Below are 20,321 nucleotides of genomic sequence, written 5' to 3'. Positions count from 1 at the left end.
CCTTGCTGGGGAAGTCTGACTTTCCCTACACAGCTATTGACTGTGTATAGTTCTTCATCTAGAGATGGAGCCTTGCGAAATTTTTCCTACCCACATTGGCATGTAGACTGACCTTGCCATTATCTAGACCTTATTTAGATAGCCACACTGTTGATGTTTCATGAGAGCAGCATCCCTGGCATGTCTAGAAGATACTATCTAGCAGCAGGTATTCTGGTCTTCTGGCTCATACAATCATTCCATGTCATCTGCAATAATCAAACCTCAGGTCTAAAGATTGTATTGTAGATGTGCCAGTTGGAGCTGAACACCTCACAGTCACTCGTCACTGCATTTTGACCAGCTGTGGATCCCTGTAATAGCCTCTTGGATGGCATCTTTGATGAGGGTTGAGAGCTAGCTACACTTGTCTGTGAGTATAAAACAACACAAACCATTGTCATGACCCTTGGTTGCCTTGATTGCCTCCCAGAACTTGAAGGTAAGACCCTACTTCTTAAGTCCAAGCATACTTCAGATGAGGATATGGTGGCATCAAGCTGGGACTGACCTGAATGCCCCATTTCTGAGGACAAACTCTCATAGAACTAGAAGTAATATGCAAATTGCTAAGGAAGAAAAGAAATAAATATACCTACCCAGCTAGAAGGCCTATAAACCACAGCAATGACCAGCCTGCCAAGGGATCTACAGTGGGGTAATAGTGAAACTATTATCTTGGAGTAATCAACAGCCATCTAATTAGACTTAAAATCCACTTACTAGGAGGAAACTCATACCTGATACTGGAAGCCTAATGAACTACACATGGCTAGACCTCATAAGAGAACCTACTATGATATGTTTTCTAAATCAGTAAAATATATAATTATGTTCTAAGTGACATAATTACTTTATTAGTTCTTTAAGAATATCAAACATGCACACCATATATCATGTCATTCCTCCCTCCTCCCCTTAACCCTGTGGTTCTCAACGTGAGGGTCATGGCCCCTTTGAGGGTCAAATGACTCTTTCACAGGGGTCACCTAAGACCACTGGAAAATGTGACGATTTACTGTATGAACCATAACAAAAGCAAAATTACAATTGTTAAGTAACAACAGAAATAACTTTATGATTGAGGGTCACAACAACAGGAGGAATTGTTTTAAGGTTCACAGCATTAGGAAGGTTGAGACCCACTGTCTTCACCCTCACAGTTCTACTCATCCACTCCCCATCCACTTTCAACTTCAAGTTCACCTTTTACTTTTATAACCCAACTAATGCAATTTCTGCCACCCATGTACTCAAGGGGTGAGACCATACACTGAAGCATGCTCCACCTATCAAAGGCCACACCTTTAATAAAAACTGGCTGTCCCTGACCCCGCAGCCAGAAACTATGACTAGCTCTTCAGACTGTGATGGGAGTTCATGAACCCTGCTCTATCCTGGAATGCTGACCAGCTGGATCTTAAAGCACATCTCTTGCAGATAAGCACAGCTGCTGTGAGCTCAGGAGTGGGGTGGTCATGTCTTCTCCAGAAGGCACTGTTTTTCTCTGGTCTTCCTTGACCTCTGGCCCTTATAATCCTTCTTTGCTGGTTCCTGGAACTGGGAGATGTATATAGCTGCTGCTTTTAAAACTCTGAAAGACAAGGAAATTCAGTTAAAAACAACGGAGAACTTTGGATGAAGCCAGGATAGGTTTGTTTCTGCCTCCACAGAATCATAAAACATCATACACCTGACAGGAGTGGGAATGAGTAATTGAAGACGGCGAGTAACTATTTATCATAAGCTAAAATTTAATATAAAGCTACTCAATGCTTTAATATCCCATCCTAAAGGGCTAAGCACTATGTAGTGCTAGATCCTTGAGTAGAGAACAATAAACGGAGAAGACAGTTGACGTATATGAGAATCCTCAGATATTACCCAAATACATTTCAGATAATCAATAACTGTTGGCTGAATGAATATGTACATGAACAAATGAACAACCTACTAGAGCTCATTTTCCATGATGACTTTTTACAGTTTTTCTCCAATATGTTACGTACATTTTAATCATTTTTTTAAATTAACTCTCTATTAAGAAGCTTGGTACTTATGAAGATTAGACAAAATCGTGCATTCAAGTGCTCAGAAATAGCATCTGGCAGTCAACAAATGTTAACTAGTGATTTTCTTCTGTTTTCTAGTTATTCTTTAAAAATAGGATTATGCTGATGCCCTCGGGCTCACTAATCTCAAAGTCATTTCCCTAATCCACTAATGAAAAGCGATCTGGAGTTGCAATCAGTCCCTGCTCTCTGCCTTTCACTAGGCCACCCACACCAACCCCTTGGTGCTGGCACCAATAAAATATATGCAAAATCCTAAATATTTTTTTCATTTCTTCCTCTGTACTGTTTAGTTAGCCCCAAACTTTGGGCCAAATCTACCATGTCCAGTCTGTGGGACGCCTGACTCGCCAGCAAGAAAGACACCACAATAGGATCCTTCTGCACACGTTTATTGGGCTGCACATTGACTGTGTAGGCGAAAGACCCCGAGCCCTGAGCCTCTCACTCTTATATACTATCAGTTCCCATCCACTCACAGCAGGCCACATCACCTCACCAGGTACGCAGCTTCAGCTAATCAGGGCAGCAGGGGCATATCTCCACCAAAATGGCTTCGCCAGTAACCTGGTACACCTGCGCAGCTCTCACGATGTTTGTGGTTTATATGAGGAAGTCAGGTGCAAGTCATACGACTTAGCTGCAGTCCCTGGCGCCTTCTTGAGACTGCTGCCACATCTGCTCCTCACACCAGTCAGCACTTGTCTACCCCCTGTTGGACCTGATGTCTGAACTGAATTTACCTCATTTGATTCTGTTCTTTCTCCTTCTCTCTTAATCAGCCCAGTGAAGGTTTTGTAATTTCCCTTTGGTTCCAACAAGGCCCACCCCATTAACCCAAGTTTTGGGGTTTGCCTCTGCCACGTATGGATCAAAATTTCCAAACTGCAGTTGGCATGAGTGTTGAAACTTATCCCTCAAAACTAGGAGATAGGTCTGATGTGCTTTGTGTTTCTGTATTTCAGGAACAGAAGGGGGGAAAAAGAATTTCACCAAGCATCAGATTTCCTTCTTTTATTTCTCTGTTAATGCTCTATGCAACTGGCTGCCCCACTGAATCTGTTGGCTCTGCCTCAGTCTGTGGTTCTCAGACCCAGCTACTCACCAAGATTATGCCACAAATGATTTCTTGGATGCATGTATGTGTTCTTCCTTCAAGGGCTTGTGTTTTCAGGTTGCTATGAGTGACTAGACCTGTTGCCAGAATGCATGAATCCTCTCTGATTTTCTGAGTATATCTGAAAATTTATTGAGCTAATATCAATAGATAAGGCACAGCTTTGGTAAATTTATCAGTTACAATGACACCAGCAGCTCTGGATAGACAAGAAATACTTGCTGTCTTTTTAACCTCTGACTAGTGGGAGCTTTCCATGCATAATCTCATCTGTTAGTTACATAAAGACCAAAACTGTGAGGTCTGTGCTCCTGAAAAACTAAAATTCTTGACTTGCTTGCTTCATGACACACTATGCAGATACCGTGTCTCCTTTTATATTGAGAGGCAAAATATTGAACATAGGACTCCATGTGGAACCTAATAAAGGCACTAACAAAATTACACTTTCCACTCTGTGTTTTATGACATACTCCTAATATTGTGGCCAAACTGGTCTTCAACGCTTTTACTCAATTTACTCAAGTTGGGGGGGGAGGGTGTCATTGTTTCCTGAATGGTTGAATTTTAAAAATAAATTTACTCAATGTATTTTATCATATTTCTCCCTCCCCCCATTCCTCCCAATAACCCTCTTTCCTGACCAACCTACTTCATTTTTTCTTGCTTTAAAAAAAAAAAAAGTACATTTTGTGTGGTCCAACTCTTCCTGAGCATGGGGTCTTCCCTGGAGTGTGGTTGATATGCCCAGTGTCATTGCATTCATTGAAAAGAAGTGATGTTTCCTTTCCCTCAATGACTGTCATTTGCAAATATTGTTTTCGTGTGGGTGGTGTTTTCTTTCCCCATACATTGATTTTGTCCTGTTTGAACTTGAGGTCTTGTGCGTGCTAGCACCATCTCTGTGAATACCCATGAGTATCAGTCCTGTGATGTCTGAGAAACGCTGTTTCCTTGAAGTCGCCCACCACCTCTGGCTTTTAAATTCTGCCTCTACATCAGTTCTTGAGCTTTGAGGAGTGAGGTGTTGTGCAGAGATTCCATTTAGGACTGAGTGCTTTAATATTTCTCACTTTCTGCAGGTTGTCCACTTGCGGGCCTCTGAGTTAATTACCATCTACTGAAAAAAGTTCTCTGATGAGAGTTCTGTAATACAGTGAGCTGTGAATATAAGAGTCATTTATTTTGTTATAGGAGTTATTTTGTTGCTATGTTCACTTAGGCTTTCCCCTAGGCCCGTCATCTAGTCACAGCTTCTGAACCTCATTAACAGTGCTGACTCATGTTCCATCTCATAGAGTAACCCGTAAACCTTACCAAACGAGTAGTTGGTTACTCCAATAGCACCGATGCTACTATTGCATTCCTGAGTGTATCTTGCAGACAGCTCTCAGGGAACATAGCTGGATGAGACTAAAAACTGGTTTTCTCCTCCAGTAGCTTGTATTATATCATCATCCAGCACGATGAATGCTAGTCGTAATAGGTCAAACTTCTAGTTGAGTACCAGGTTGGTTTCTCCATGTTCAATAGCATAAGTGTGTGGTGTCTTCAGTAATAATCTCTTAGCATCATATTGTGGTAGGTAATCAATATCATTGGCAATACTTTGTAATATTTAAGGGTTGTCTGTGGAACTGGTTTTGCCAATGACTCAAAAAGATATAACCGCTCCCTGGTATAGGTTTTAAGGTAGCATATGATGTCCAGTTGAGACATTGTCTCCCCCATCCTATGATAACTCCATTTAAATACCATTTATATATGCATATATTTTAGGAAGTGTCTACAGGAATAGGCTTCTGTATGACTTTTCAAAAGACCTTTAGGGTAAGTTATTCCTTCCCATGGTCCCTTCTCTACTGTCCACCTATCACCCTCTCCATTTAATCCTCCTATTCTAATTTCCCTTTTATTGTGTGGTAACAATATAGTTATTTCCCATTCATGGTCTCTAGAAGATCACCTCCTCCTTCATCCTAGCTCCCTACTTTCTGTTTAACCTTGGTTATTCTGATATTGAAACGCATATATCTAAAAGCTAACACTGGCAGATGAGAGAAAACATTCAATATTTGTCTTTCTGGATCTCAGTTCCATCACGTTGGATGATTGTTTCTAGGGCCATCCATTTGCCTGCACATTTAATAATTTCATTTTTCTTGAAAGCCAAATAAAATTTTATTGTATAAATGTACCTCATTTACATTATCCAATTTACCAGACGATGGACTTCAAGGCTTTTTCCAATTTCTGGCCATTATGAATAGAACAGCTATGAGCAGGGGGGCCTTTTGTATATGTGTCCCTTGTGTATATGAACAAGAGTTTTATAGATGGATCTTGAGATAGATCAATTTTCGGCTTTTGAAGGAACTTCCGTACTGACTTCCATGGTGGCTATATAAATTTGCACTCCTTCCACAATGAATAAGTGTTCCTCTTTCTCCACATCCTTGCCAGCATCTGCTGCCATTTGCTTTATTTATCTTGGCTATCTTGACTGGAATAAGATGAATTCTCAAAGTAGTTTTTAATCTGCATTTCTCTAGTGATTAAATATATTGGAAAATCTTGTTTCTCACTCAATTGTGTATTATCTTTTGAGAACTCTATTTCTGTATCCCATGTTTTAATTGGGATATTTGCTTTATTAATGTTGAGGGTTTTTTTTTTTTTTACTTCTTCGTATATTCTAGACACTTATCCTCTGTAAGATGGATAATTAGTAAAGATTTTTTCCCATTCTGTAGCTGATGCTTTACTCAAATGATGTTGTCTAGCATGTAGAAACTTTTTAACTTCATGAGGTTCCACCTATTAACTGTTGGTTTTAAACCTTGTGCTATCCAGATCCAGGTCAGAAAGTTCTTTCCTGTGTCAATGAGTTCAAGCCTACTCCTTAATTTCTCTTCTGTCATTTTCACTGTATTTTGTCTTATGTTGATGCCTTTGATCCCTTTGGAGCTGAGTTTTGTGCAGAGCAATAGATATAGGTCTGTTTTTATTCTTCAGCATGTAGTTTGTATGCAGTTTGCCTAGATGCTGTCTTTTTCCAGTGTGTGTTTTTAGGCTTCTTTAAAAAAAATTAAGAAGAAAGAAAGAAGGAAAAGAAAAAGAAAAAAAGAAAAGCTTTTCATGGTGTATGTATTTATTCCTGCATCTTAAACTCTATTCCATTTATCAATGTCTCTGATTTTATGCCAATGCTATGCTATTTTTATTGCTGTAGTTCTGTAATTAATATGAAATCTAGAGAACCTACAAAAAATAAACATATATGTGCATGACATACCAAAGTTAAATCAAGATTAATAAAACAACTTAAACTGACTCATAACCCTTAGTGAAATGCAAGAGTAATTAAAAATCTCCCACGTAAATGAACTCCAATGCCAAATGGATTCAGTGTAGATTCTACCAGACCTTCAATGAAGAACTAACACCAATACTCCTCAAATTATTCCATGAAACAGAAACTGAGGGAAATTTCTCAATGCTGTTTCTATCAGGATCATACAGTCACAGATAAGCTTGTCTTTTAAGAGAGAGCAATGAATGAGACTATGCAGTGTTATTGTGGGCAGGGCTGAGAAATAAGAAATCTGTCACAACTCATCAGCGCAAAAAGAAATGAACAAGGATGAATTTCTCTGGGGCTAAGTGAAAGGCTGAACCATGGAGAAATAACATGGCTGGAGAGACAGACCACCACTAAAACTAAGTCACAGGAAAGGTAGCTGTGGAAGGAAAGAGGGCCCTTGCATGCCCATTTCCCATTCTCTACCTCATGCCCCATGCCTCTACCTCTACCTCCATCTCCAGAAGGTTGATTCTTCCAGAAGTCACTCTTCTGAAAGGCAAGAGAGCCTAGCAGTCGGAACCATCAAACCCAGAACAGAAAAGAAATAAGCATAGAATCAAGGATTGACCAGGATTAAGTGGCATGCCAGTCATTTGATACATATTGAATGAATAATAGAGGTGCAAATGATGAGAGCCCAAGATCCAGCATTCAGTAAAGGCTTTAGGGACTGCTGAAACTACAATTCCCTTGCTGCTTCTGTGTTCCAAGTCTCTCATTAGTACTGTGTGGTATTTCAGACTGTCCACTTCAGTGCAGCCTCTGACCTGTGTCTTGTTGCCTCTGTGACTTTCTCCACCCTCAGCTAATACCTCTTCATTTCCAACAAGAATAGAGAGTGTGGATGGGAACAGGGAGGAGCGTGGGTTGTTCCGAACAGAGTTAGGACATTATCAAAGAGAGCTCAAATAATTTCCAGAACATAAAACACATTCTAGAATATTTAAGAGATTCTTTTTCTTTTTTAAAGAAAAATTGGTGCCACTGCACCCTATGGAGAAAATTTGGTGACTTACTTCTAGGAAGCTTGCCCCAGACATCTGTGTCATAAGCTGTGAGTTCACCAGACGCCTCATTTCCAAACGTCTTGTGGATGAACATCTTTTTTATTCAACTAGCTTTCATCCTATTATGGGCTTTGATTGAAGACACAATCCAGCTATCTAGTCAGAGCAGCAATGTTGACAATGCAGTGACTGTGTATGAGTGTTTCAGAGTTATGAAGACACTGGTGGCCACCATGGGCCTCCTGCTGGTCACGTTCTCCTCCTTAGATGCATTAGCAAGAACATCCAGCACTAGCTTCCTCAAGGGATCGTTCCTAGGACTCTGGAATCTGAATGCTAAGAAATTATTTGAAAGCCTTTTTTGCTGGTTATACTAGCCAGCTGGCTCTCAGATGGAATTGTGAAACTAAATTGGACAATAGCTATGAATTTATGTTCATAAATAAAAGACATTTTAGGGGAGGGGATGTTTTGCTTCTTTTTCACATGTGTATGTGATCCATGTGCATATATGTATATATGTCTGTGTATATGGCCCTTGTTTATGCATATGGAGGCTAAAGATTGATTTCTAATGTCTTCCTCCCTGTATCTGCACCTTATGTATTAAGATGGGGTCATTCATTTGAACTCAGAGTTTAAGTAAATCCTCCTAATCTAGCTAGATTTGGCTGGCCTAAGTGGCCAGCTTGCTACAGGGGTCCTGTCTCCACCTCCCATGTTTGCTGTGATCTGGGATCATAGGTAGGCCACCATGGTTCCCCGGGGTGTACATGAGTGCTGGAGATCTGAAATCCAGTCTCTCAGTCACATGGCAGGTGCTTTATCCTCTAAACAGTCATCCCATCCCTAAAAGCCAGGTTTATAAGGCAGTTTATACCATATAGACACCTGGTTTGCATTCAAATGTTGAAAGAGTTCCTTTCTATCTGAGATCAGCATCTCCAGCTCTTATCTACTCTACATCTCTTAAACCCCAGCCAATGGGAAACAAGAGTCTGGAATTTCATCCAAAAGCCTAGAGTCAGAAATGCTAGATGGGATAAGGTTAAGGCTGTGACACCTGGTGTGAGTACATCCCAGGAGACAAAAGCCCTCATTCTACATTTTACTGAGTCTTCCACTTCTCACTCTAAAAAGCCTTCTCCTGCCAAAGCATGTTTGAACCACTGATGAAGGAATAAAAGTGAGTTTCACTCAGACAAGTTCATGTCTGTATTCCTCAGTAAATCCCACCTAGGGCCTCCAATATATTCCTTATAGTTTAATTCCAGTTGGGACAGCTGGTGAAAGTGGTTTATGAACTATAGATTAGATACTGAATTAATGTTAATTTTATGACACACACACATATATATACATACATATATATATATTACATACATATGTCAATGGTTTTATATATATATACATATATATATATATATATATATATACACACACACACACACACACACACATATATATATGAAGACTGCCCCATTCTTAGGAGAATAAACTCAAATAATTAGGGACAAAAAAGAGGCATCGTAACTATGACTTACTCTCTGATTACTTGGGGAAAATGTAATTTTTGTTACATAAAAGATATAGGATGATGAATAACATATTAATAATTCATGTCTTTGTGGGCAATACATGGGATTTATTTTTACAACTTTTTTTCTAAGATTGACATGACTTCATAATGAAGTTGCAAAAACAAGTAAGTCCAGCTTTTCTAAATAGGGATGCTCATCTATGCTATGCAACACAGAAATGCTCTCTCCTGATTTGTCCTGTTTGAGCTAAAATGAGTCATCTTCCCTTTCAGCTAAAGAACACTTCTCTGTGGAGGTGAGCATCGCAGATGTTTTGCACATGAACCCTGAAGGTAAGGAGGGTTTTATCGAGTGCACACATGATTGCCTCCCATTGTCCCTCTCATCCAGACAAGGGCAGGGACGTGGCTATCTTGATTCTCAAAGAACATCATCTCAAACCATCAGTACTCACATGGAGCTGTCCACTATCCTCAAAAAGGGGGGCGGGGGAGATCTTCAATCTCTGTTTCAGAAAACCTGATGCTCGTCTCCTTTTCTTGTTTTTCTCAAAATCTTTTCATGGTTGAAATCCCCTAGCTGTGCAATTAGATTTTTATTTCCTCTTTATACTTGTCTGTACTTGGGAGGATTTTTTGACAATGTCTGGGTTACTTTTATAATCAGAAAGAGAAAGATTGCATCTTCTTTTAGTTTTTCAACCAGTTCAATACCAATTCTGCTATCACTTCCTGAGACATCTCTCAGCCTCTTTAATATTGTCACTACTTGGGCCTGATCCGTGCCAGCCTATATGACGATACTTATATGTGGTGGGCTCTCAGTTTTCCTCACCTACTAATACCAAGGAAGCCCTGGGAGCCAGAACCTGCCAGCAAATAGGTCGTGGAGAAATCACCCACACAGATTGCCTCTGCATATACCACAGTCAAAGATCTAAGCTACTTAAGAAGATAGCAGATTACTTTTGGTCTTTGAGACCTTTCCTTCCTGCTCTTCAAGAGAAAGTGAAAAACTCATTAAGATAGAAAATTTACTGTTATTAGCTGAAGAAACATCTAAGTGAAGCGTTCCTAAGATTTCTTTGAGCCACCTTGCAATGGATGAAGCAGTGATTCTCCTTTAAGGGCCATCTTTCACTCCAGTGAAAGTTGGCCTGTCCCATGGATCAAAGATGCTCAAAGATTGTCAAGACCTTCTGAGTCAAAGATCTTTTTGTCACAAAGACTGCTCTCTGGTAGTATATTCAGCAACATTGGAATAGAATACCACTCCAAACCCAGCTTCAACAACCAGCAGTGTGTAGATGTTGCTTAAGGTCCTGGGAAGGACAAAACCACCCACCCTGGGTAGTGACAGTAATGTGTTCAGCCACTGCCTGATGTCTCCTAAGTGAAACAAAAATCCCTTCTATCAAAAACCACTTCTCTAAGTTACCTAAGCCCTGCCAAGAACTTCTGTTTTTTCATTTAAGTGGATTGAAATTCATAGTGTACAGAGTGGAAACAGGAAATGTCTACAAAAAGAATGCCATAAACACTTTGGGTATAAGAAATCTCTGTGGCATTAATATCATTCTCTGGACAATCCATTAACATAAGGATGGGTGGGTCAATCCAGCAAGAGTTCTATGCATTTCTTCCTACTTTCTTGGCTTCTACCCCTTGAGTTCACATGGTACTTGAAGGATAGAGACAGATTGAGAGTCATAAGCATTATGCTAAGTTCTTTAGTAATCTTTTGCCACATGAATTAGGAAGCATAGACAACTGGAGTCTGAACTATGTTGCAAACACAAGAGAAATTTGCCTGCAAATTACTTTTTTTTTTTACTTTTATGTGTACTTACTTATTAACAACAATTTGTGTAAAAAAAGTTACCTCTGATTGACTTTTCAAATCTTTTAAGCATCGAGGCATAGATCCTTAACTAAAATTCATCTTTTCCACTCCAAACAGTACACAGAAGGTGAAGTTTTGGTAACAGAGAGATGTTCCTGTGGTTGGAACAGGAGATTGAGGCCCCAATATCACATCCCAGTACACACGCATAGATATCTACTCTGCTTGCTCATCTCTAAGTACCCTTGGGGCCTTACATCCCTCTGGTTGACCTTCTTCCCTAGCATCTACCCTAGTCTCATGTCCTCCACCCTTTACCCAACCTGGATGAGGTATGCAAAGATTATACTGATGCCAGTGGATATCTGTGAAAACACAGGCAGAAACTTGAAGGCAGTTAAGACAAGTCAAGACACACAGCAACACAGGCTCTTCTTCAACAGGAGAAGAACATCCAGAAACAAATGTTCATAAAAGAAGACAAGAGAAAGAACAGTTTCCTGAAAAATTTGGATTCAAATTAAGAGCAGAACTTTAACTCCTGTCTGACACCAGGAAAAAAATACCACAGTCCATTGTGAGCTCTATAAGCTGCTTTCTGGCCTCCAGCTTTTCAATTATGATCCACTAGTTGTAATCACTTCAGAGCATGGCAAAGCAAAGTACCGCCCTACCTGGCACTGTACATCCTTTTACAAGAACTCTGGCATCCTCCAGGCTCTGCCCATTCCAAGTCTTCTGCAGCTCCTGTCCATACACTTGGGACTTTAAATCTTGACAGATCTGTGAGATATAAAGACACTTAGAATAATCCAAGAGCACTGTGGAGGAGCTGCCATTCACTAAGCATCTTGTGATGCTCATCAAAAGGTCTTCACCCATTATCTTTGTACACGTCACATGTTTCTCCCACCATCCAATTCTTGCCACTTGGGCTTCTACTTTGACTAAAACATGGTGTCATTCAAAATCTGTGTGCTAATCTTGGCATACAGGCATGTAGTTCGCTGATACATTTCTTGCTTAGTATGTGTGATACTCTGGGTTCACTGTCCAACAGAAGACAGAACAGAAAGACTTGGAGTGTTGCCTATGAGGGTTAATACCTTAGATTATGCATAATATTTGCTTATGAGTTGGGACTTTCTTGTCCACCTGGGAAGACTTTGAATTTGGAACTCAAGGGAGACTTAGTTTTGTTTTTGTTTTTGTTTTGTTTTGTTTTGTAGTAGAGAAGCTGAGTGCACTGACCCTCATTCACTATGCCACTAGCCCCAAATACCAATTTAAATATGAGCCTGTTGAAATTAAATATTAAAGATTCAGTTCCTCACTTATATTGAATCCACTCCCAATGTTCTATAGCTGCACGTGCTTAGTGGTCATGTTATTGGGCAGGGAACATCAAGAAGTTCAAAATCCCAGCAACCACATGGTGGCTCATAACCACCCGTAACGAAATCTGATGCCCTCTTATGGAGTGTCTGAAGACAGCTACAGTATAATTATATATAATAAATAAATAAATAAATATTTTTAAAAAAAAGAATACTTCCATTACAACATAATTTTCTATAAGAAAAAGCTGGCCAACCCAGTGAGGAGCTCTGGGAAAGTGATAAAGCTCAAACAGACAGGCTCAGCAGTGAGGGAGAGAGATGACAGAACAGGATTCTAAAAAGAAAGTGAAAGGACCAGTCAATGTACTTCAACTAGGTCAACAATTATGTCACTGATACCCAACCATGAACAAATGTACAACTACTCTATCACAAAACACTAGGAAACAAAGAAGTAACCATCTTTGAGATGGTCTTTGAGACCCATTTTCTCCCCTGTCTAGTCTTTGGAGTCTATGAACTCATTGTGAAACAAGAGACTTTTCTTCTGAATCCAGAGGCAAGAAGATCCTAAGCAGTGCTCACACATTGGAGCCAATGAACTCCCAGTCAAGGGAGAAAGCAACACTCTGGTGGCCATATACAAAAGCCTATTTAGAGCTAGGATTATTCAAACCAAAGAAAACAATACAAGGCCAAGGTACCATCTCTCTGGGGACTTTTGACTCTATAACAAGTCCAATTATTGTCCCTGTAATGGAGCGGGTAGAGGGGTCCTGGCCTGCTGTCAGCAGTGGTTTATCCTTACCTAGCACATTGTCAACAAATAGATTACTTCCACAAAGTCACTCATCTTAGTCTCTCCTCACAGAATCACCGAGGGAAGAAGAGCAGATGTGGCCCTCTGTACTTTACATACAAAAGAGTGAAGGCGCAGAAAGAGAATGAGACAAGCCATAGTTAGCAAGGTTGGTGAATTTCAGAACCAACAATAGAAAACACCCACCTAACCTGTCTGCAGTTCACAACTCCTCTCTCTGGAGATACAAGTCACTTAGCACCTGTTCAGGTCCCTAAGTCTGTCATCTCCAAGGCTATGACCTCCTCATAGATAATGCTGCAAACTCAGCTTGTCACTCCATCCTGCACAGAGTCCCCAGCAAGCTCACTGATGGTGCCTCATCTACTCAAGCTGCTGTAAGAGGGGACAGAAGCAATTGTTACTAATTCTGTTGCTGCCCTTCTCAGAAGACCCCTTCTTTCAAGCAAAAACATACCTACTAATTGCAGAAAAAAATCAGTGTTTGTCTCAGTGTGCACACTAGGTCTACCGTCTATCTTCCTGGCAAAAGTCAGGTGGAAAATGCTACCTCCCAAAATACTCTGTCTGCCTTGAGATACTCTTAACCATGGCAGATTTTATTTCTCTAGAAAACTGAGTTAGAATGTTTCCATTCATATGACTTTCAATAGCCTGTAACCAAATATGATATATTCTCACACTTGAATGAACTCATCATTCATGATGTCTAATAGTCATTTGCATTCTTGGCTACATGAAAGATTGGATTTGATATTTTTCCTTTAGCATACAAAGATATGTAGAGTAGATATAGCCTTTATGTCTGATAAACTCTAAACACAAAATCCACCACTGACTAAAAAAGTGAAGAGGAAATAAGATCTAAAGCTGTTTAGATAAAATAATATTGAAGATGGCAACAAAAAATAAAATGCTCATTTTAAATGTTTCCCAACTAGCTGACACATCCAGCATTGTTTGGCTTGGAAACTTGACAAAGAGCAAAGAGTGAACGAATAAAGGGCAGATACACATACAGAAAAGCCAAGTTAACCAGGCTATGCACACTAAAAGAATGGCACTGTACTGGCTGCTTTTGTGTCAACTTAACACAGCTGGAGTTATCACAGAGAAAGGAGCTTCAGTAGAGGAAATGCCTCCATGAGATACAACTGTAAGGCATTTTCTCAATTAGTGATCAAGGGGGAAAGGCCCCTTGTGGGTGGGACCATCTCTGGGCTTGTTAGTCTTGGGTAGTCTTGGTTCTATAAGAGAGCAGGCTGAGCAAGCCAGTAAAGATCATCCCTCCATGGCCTCTGCATCAGCTCCTGCTTTCTCTCCTGCTTGAGTTCCAGTCCTGACTTCCTTGGTGATAAACAGCAGTATGGAAGTATAAGCCGAAAAAATCCTTTCCTCCCCAACTTGCTTCTTGGTCATGATGTTTGTGCAGGAATAGAAACCCTGACTAAGACAGGCACCAACTCCAGAGCAACCTGGAACCTCAGCATGTTGACTCTGTAGAGCACAGGAGGGAGAATGTGCCTGATCTCAGTAGGAAGTCTTACTAGCTATGCAATCTCAGGGCAAAAACTTCCAGGAGGAGAAATTGTGTTGCTAGTTTTTGCCCACACTGGTCAGTTGGACTGCTTGGACACACTTTCAACATTTGCATTTGAACCAGAGGAAAGCTTTACCATCCCTCTAAGGCTCCAACTAGGCATGCAATCTTTGCCATTCCCATGGGTCTGAGGAGTTAGTCTTTGACATGGCTGTAAACATGTCAAACAATACATATTCACTCAGAATTTCATCTGTTCTTGACACACTCAAGACTTAAGTGTGGCTCTTCATACCTAGCAATGCACCCTTGCCTTCCATTATAGCAGAACCCCAGTGTTTCTCAGTCGTCATCAACCTTTCTCTTCATCTAAGCCATTACAAGTTACAGTTAGACTATTGAGCTAGCTATGTCAAGTTTTGCTATCTGCCCAAGGCAAATGGGCCATGCTCTGGAGATTCTACTTCCTCCCAGAGCTGAGTAAGTCCAGACTCTAAGCTTCTTCTGCATCTTTTTTGTGGCATGACCCCAGAGAGGATACTTGGAGCAGCAAGCCATAGCATGCCTGGCTAAAGGTGGATTAAACACTGGGCATGTAGCACTTTCCTAAGAAATTCTGGGAAAATCAGTTTTAGGTTTGATTTAGCAGGTCATGATAACTTCAAGGAACCAGAGTCAGGATGAGGGGTAGAAGGGGGGCTCCTCTCCCTCTTTCAGCAGAGAGGAAATTTTCTGCTATGCCTTCATCACTAGAATTTAGTGGGATGGCCATTCCTAAGGCTGCAATCTGGACAAAAAAAAAAAAAAAAAAAAAAAGATTACAATGGTCCTGATTAGCATAGCCTGCTACTTCCTCATCCCCTGGGGCTGGATGCCTGATGCCTGACTGGACTCTGCTTAAAAACAAAGGGAGAAGTAGTTGTTGGAGAAGAAACCTACAGTATCTGCCAGGCTCATTGGGTGGATAGGACTGTGTCAAAGACAAGACAAGGAAGTTTGTTCTCATCTGAGAGGCACCCTCCACAGGGAAGCACCCTCATCTCCTCAACCAGGTCAGATCATTTATGACAATAGTCATGACAACTACAGAGCATTTTTTTTCTTACACTTGTCATTTATGTGCCTTACTGGAGTCTCTTTGAGAGATGGTATGTGTATACTAAAGGAATTCTTTCTGACAAGATTTATTTTATGTCCTGTTCTTAAATCTAACTATACATAGCTAGATGAAAAGATGGGTGGATGAATGAGTGGGTGAGTGGGTGGGTGGGTGGATGGGTGGATGAGTTGGTGAGTAGATGGGTAGATGGATGGATGGATGGATGGATGGATGGATGGATGGATGGATGACTGGATGGGTGGATGGATGACTGGATGGGTGGATTGATGGGTGTGTGGATGGATGAATAGTTGAACATTTAAATCACTAATATGGGTCAATCTGCCTGTTTTCTAACCTGCCCCACTACTCTCACAGCTGGATCTTTATCTATTCACTCCTTTCTGTTCCCACCCAACGAGTCTACAATGAAAGTATTCACTCTATTCCCTGAACTAGCCTTGGGTCTGGTTGTTACCTCTCTGGCTGGTTGGTACCTTTTCTGCTAAGAAGGTTACTTCAAAGAAGAACAAGATGGAAAAGGGAGAAGGGGAAAGCAAGTAATTATCTTGGTAGCCCAGATGTTTGAATGCAAAAGTAAGTCTGAAAGAACATCTTGTTCGTGAGTGATAAAGGGTGACTCAGAAAAGTAGAGACAGGATGTGCTCCTAAGGGGAGCACAGAGAGGAGGGTTGACTTTGGGACTGGTTCTGAGCATTATGAGGTGGGAGAGATGTGTAGACTTTCTGTGTTCCTGGCCCAGTCTGTGAAGCTCCCATTACTACTATCCTTTAGACTTCCAGCTCCTAGTGCTTTGTATTACAAGTCTGGCAAGCCAGAGGAAAGTTTACACAGAGAATCTCAGACCAAGAGCCCTGCTGAAGTTTCTTCTGAATAAGATGGCCTGGCCCTTCTCGGGGCCCCTGAAGAAGATATTTTCTGCAAAACTGCCATTCACCTACTTGTCAGAAGCTGAATGGCAAATAATGGGTTCCTGGATGTTTTAAATGCACTTAGACACAGTAATGCAATTAGGGAAAGTAGGAGGAAGTTTCGAAAACAACTGAGCAGCCAGTGGGCATGAGAGCTGTTGAAATCCTTCACTCTAGCTTGAGAGATAGGTACATGTTCAGCTACAAAAATGGTATGTGGAGGTTGGTTCTCAGCCACTGCTTTACACAGTGCCAGAGACACAGAGGTCCAATACTCTATGGTAGCCTCTGTTCACACCACTGAATGTCAGCGAGCTGGTTTTGTTGCATTAATAATGGTGTTCAAATCTGCCTCCTCAGTTGCAATAGCAGTCACTTTTTATTTCATTACATTCGATAAGTAGTCATTACCCACTTTAGAGTAATCATCCCTCCTAGGGGGAGTCACCGTTTGTGTGTTGGCATGAATCTGTTTCATATCCACTGTCTGTGCACCCGTGCAAGGACATTTGTGAGAATTAGGATCAGGCATGTCTACTTCCTGTATCTAATTATTCCTGCACTTCACCTCTGGAAATCATTGAAATTTTAAACACATTATGTCAAGGCTTAAATAATATTCCACTGTTGTCTATGCTATGATCTGGTTAAGCAGTCCTTTAGGATCTGATGTTTAGATTGTTTTCTAATAATTTGGTTTTATTAATAACACTAGAGAGGTGGACTCTCTTTATTCAAATGTTTTGTGCACCTAGGTTCACTCGGGATAAAGTTCTGAAGTGTATTTTCTGATTCAATGTGCATCCGTATTCTTGAGACTTAACATATGAGAAAAGTTAAACCAATGTACACTCAAACCACAAATCCAAATGTATTTATACACTCAGTAATACCATTCTGAAACCTTCAGGGTTGTAAAAAAAAAACAAAAAAGAGTAAAATAAAATATTTTATATGAAAATATTTTGAAAACTAAAAATGCCATTAAAATAAACATTGTCATACTATCTATTTTTAAATGACCCAAGTAGAAGATGTCAGCTTCTTTGGTGAAATATTGTGATGTTAATAGCCTTTTTAAAGTCCCAAATCCTTGCTAACTTACCTCTCTACATTCGGCAGACACTCAGACACTCAATACAGGTTATTTCCTCAGAACCATTTACCGAGTACCCATAGAGTATAGAGCTTTGTTTTAAATTTGAGGATTAACACACACATACACAAGCAATTAATCAATGAGCTTCTAGTCTAGCCTGAAGAGCTACAAGAGTGGGGAATTGCATAAAGATAAGTCAAAGTCATTATCAAGACTACCCTGTAGAAAAGCTTTGTGAGACCTAAAGTGTCTGCCGGATGGGAGATGGGACAGAGAATGAGGAGGTATCTGGTCTTTCCATTGGATGACCACGAACCTATCTTTGCTGCTTCTAAAAATACTCATATTTTCTAGTAGCCAGAGTTCTGGATGGAAAGAGAGACATCACTGTGGGCAAAGACTTATTTTAACAGTCTATATGGTAGGATTAGTAAGATCGCAATGTTATGTATCATCTACCACTGCTCTAGAAATCAATAGAGCTTTGTGGTGAATTAAATACAAAAGCAGGGGCTGACTATATAACTGTTTGGAACCATAGTAGGAGGCAGGGATTTTAGGGAGGTGTGGGGGAAAATAAGGGGGGCAAATATTGCCACTGTTGGAAGAGCAAGACAAGGAATTTTGCCAAGTATCTAACGTGAGGCGGCCAGAAAACCCTTCAGCCTTGTCAAACTACAAAATCATTGCTCTTTTTAATGCTTGGAGTGACAAGGGGCTGAGTGTAGTCTCCAGATGCGTGGTTGGTGGGAACGAAGGCCACCTGCTGGAAGCTGTGACACTTCAGTGTCACCCTTCGTTCTGTTCAGGTGTAAGCTCTACCATGGACTCAGAACAGTGGTGCTGAAGCTGGAAACCCTTCCCTTGAACTGTGCAGGGTATAAAGTGACCATGACCTGCTTCTCTTCCCATTTTAATCTGATGGATACCCAGGTTTCCATGTGCTTGGCACATGAGCCTACAGTTTTAAAGAACAAGTGGGGGTTATAATGTCATCTTTTAAACCATAAAGGGCATTCAGAGGTTTTTCCCAAACACCCAGGTATGTGTGAGCCCTGCCACTTAAGGACACCTAAGAAAAGCATCTCAGGCTATTATAGTTTCAAATAAATTGACCATTGATAGAACTAAAACTATCATCAAAGCGACCAATTTTTCTCTCAAATCACATTGGTTTGATAATATTAAAATCAATTTCTGTTTCTAAAACTAAGCTGACAGCCATTGGACTACACTGGTGCCTGCCAGGTGATGGATTGAAATCTTTATGGGTAATTCCCAAGTAGAGTATTTGTAGAAAACAGGAAAATTGAACTAACCTTTGAGTATTGACATCTCAAACTATTATCCCTTTCATACTTTCAGAGAGTAGGCATGGTACTGGTTAGATGTTATGGAAACAGGCAGTCGTTTCATTCTTATAAAGCAAAGAATAAGAATGATTTTCTGGGGTTTGCCTGGTCATTGTTATGGTAGAAAAGTGTGTAGATGTTTACCTAGGCCTGTTCTACTTCATTGACCTGGGAAAACTACTAGTCAAATGGAAAGCGGGCCCCCGATTTGCTTGATAAACATCAGTGTAATGGAGGACCTAAGAAATACAGAGATACAGAAAAGTATTCCTTCTATAACTTAGAGCCACACTTGAATTTTAAGACATTAAGCATGCTCTGTTTTTTTTCTAATTGATAGTTTCTTTTGACATGTTTTTATTTACTCTTTGAATTTTTCATATAATATATTTTGATCACATTCCCTCTCCCATATCCTCCCAACCAATCTATCTATCTACCTATCTATCTATCTATCTATCTATCTATCTATCTATCTATCTATTTATCTACCTATCCATCTCTCTCTCTCTCTCTCTCTCTCAATAAAAAATAAAAAAATAAACAAAAATCAAATCCAGTTTTCCTTGGCCAACAACTCTTGGACAGGGGACCTGTTTTCTTGCTTTTACCTTATACCACTACTTAAAGCTCAGCTAAGCAGCTCAACTCTCTGGAACACAAATGAGATCCAGGAAGCAAACCAAATAGACATTTGGATAAAGTACATGTAATGAAAGCCATTTATCTATAAGACAGGTGGAAAATTCCTTTGGTCCTCCCTCATAACTTCTTGTCATCATTTAAATGACTTCAACTTTCTAAATTTTTATTTTCATGTTAGTTTTCCAACTTTACAGATCAAAAGCAGCAATGGATTGGAATGGATCTGTTTAGGGCTACTAGAAGAGAGTTAGTAGCAAAAACATCTATTAACTATTAAATTAAAAATTTTAGGGAGCAAAAACAATGAAGGATAGAAAGGTCAGGAGAAGAAAAAAGACAGCTAACAAGAAAATAGCTAGGCACTGAGGATCCTCATGTCCTAGGTATCTGATTTAAGCATAACATCTTTGGTCTGTATTTTCTCTATATACAGCATCCTGTGACCATGCCACTTACTATAACTAATATGTTCACAAATGATATCAGTGTTCTGAGTAAGAAGCCATAGAAGT

At 40.2% G+C, this 20,321-nt stretch overlaps 1 protein-coding gene across 5 annotated transcripts in view; it reads left to right on the top strand.

Annotated features, from left to right (window-relative positions):
* The window catches only part of Prlr (prolactin receptor), a 179,499-nt gene that overhangs the window by 112,287 nt on the left and 46,891 nt on the right, over positions 1–20,321 (top strand). For all 5 annotated transcript variants that reach the window (XM_021182971.3, XM_021182969.2, XM_021182970.3 and 2 more), the window contains exon 2: positions 9,413–9,472. The gene's annotated coding sequence lies outside the window, so the exon portion shown is untranslated. The remainder of the gene's footprint in view (positions 1–9,412; positions 9,473–20,321) is intronic.

Source organism: Mus caroli, unplaced genomic scaffold (assembly GCF_978045245.1).
Source record: "Mus caroli unplaced genomic scaffold, Mus_caroli_1 scaffold_16, whole genome shotgun sequence".
NCBI lineage: Eukaryota > Metazoa > Chordata > Mammalia > Rodentia > Muridae > Mus > Mus caroli.
The sequence above is the reverse complement of the archived record's forward strand: the minus strand, read 5'-3'. Positions and strand labels throughout refer to the sequence as shown.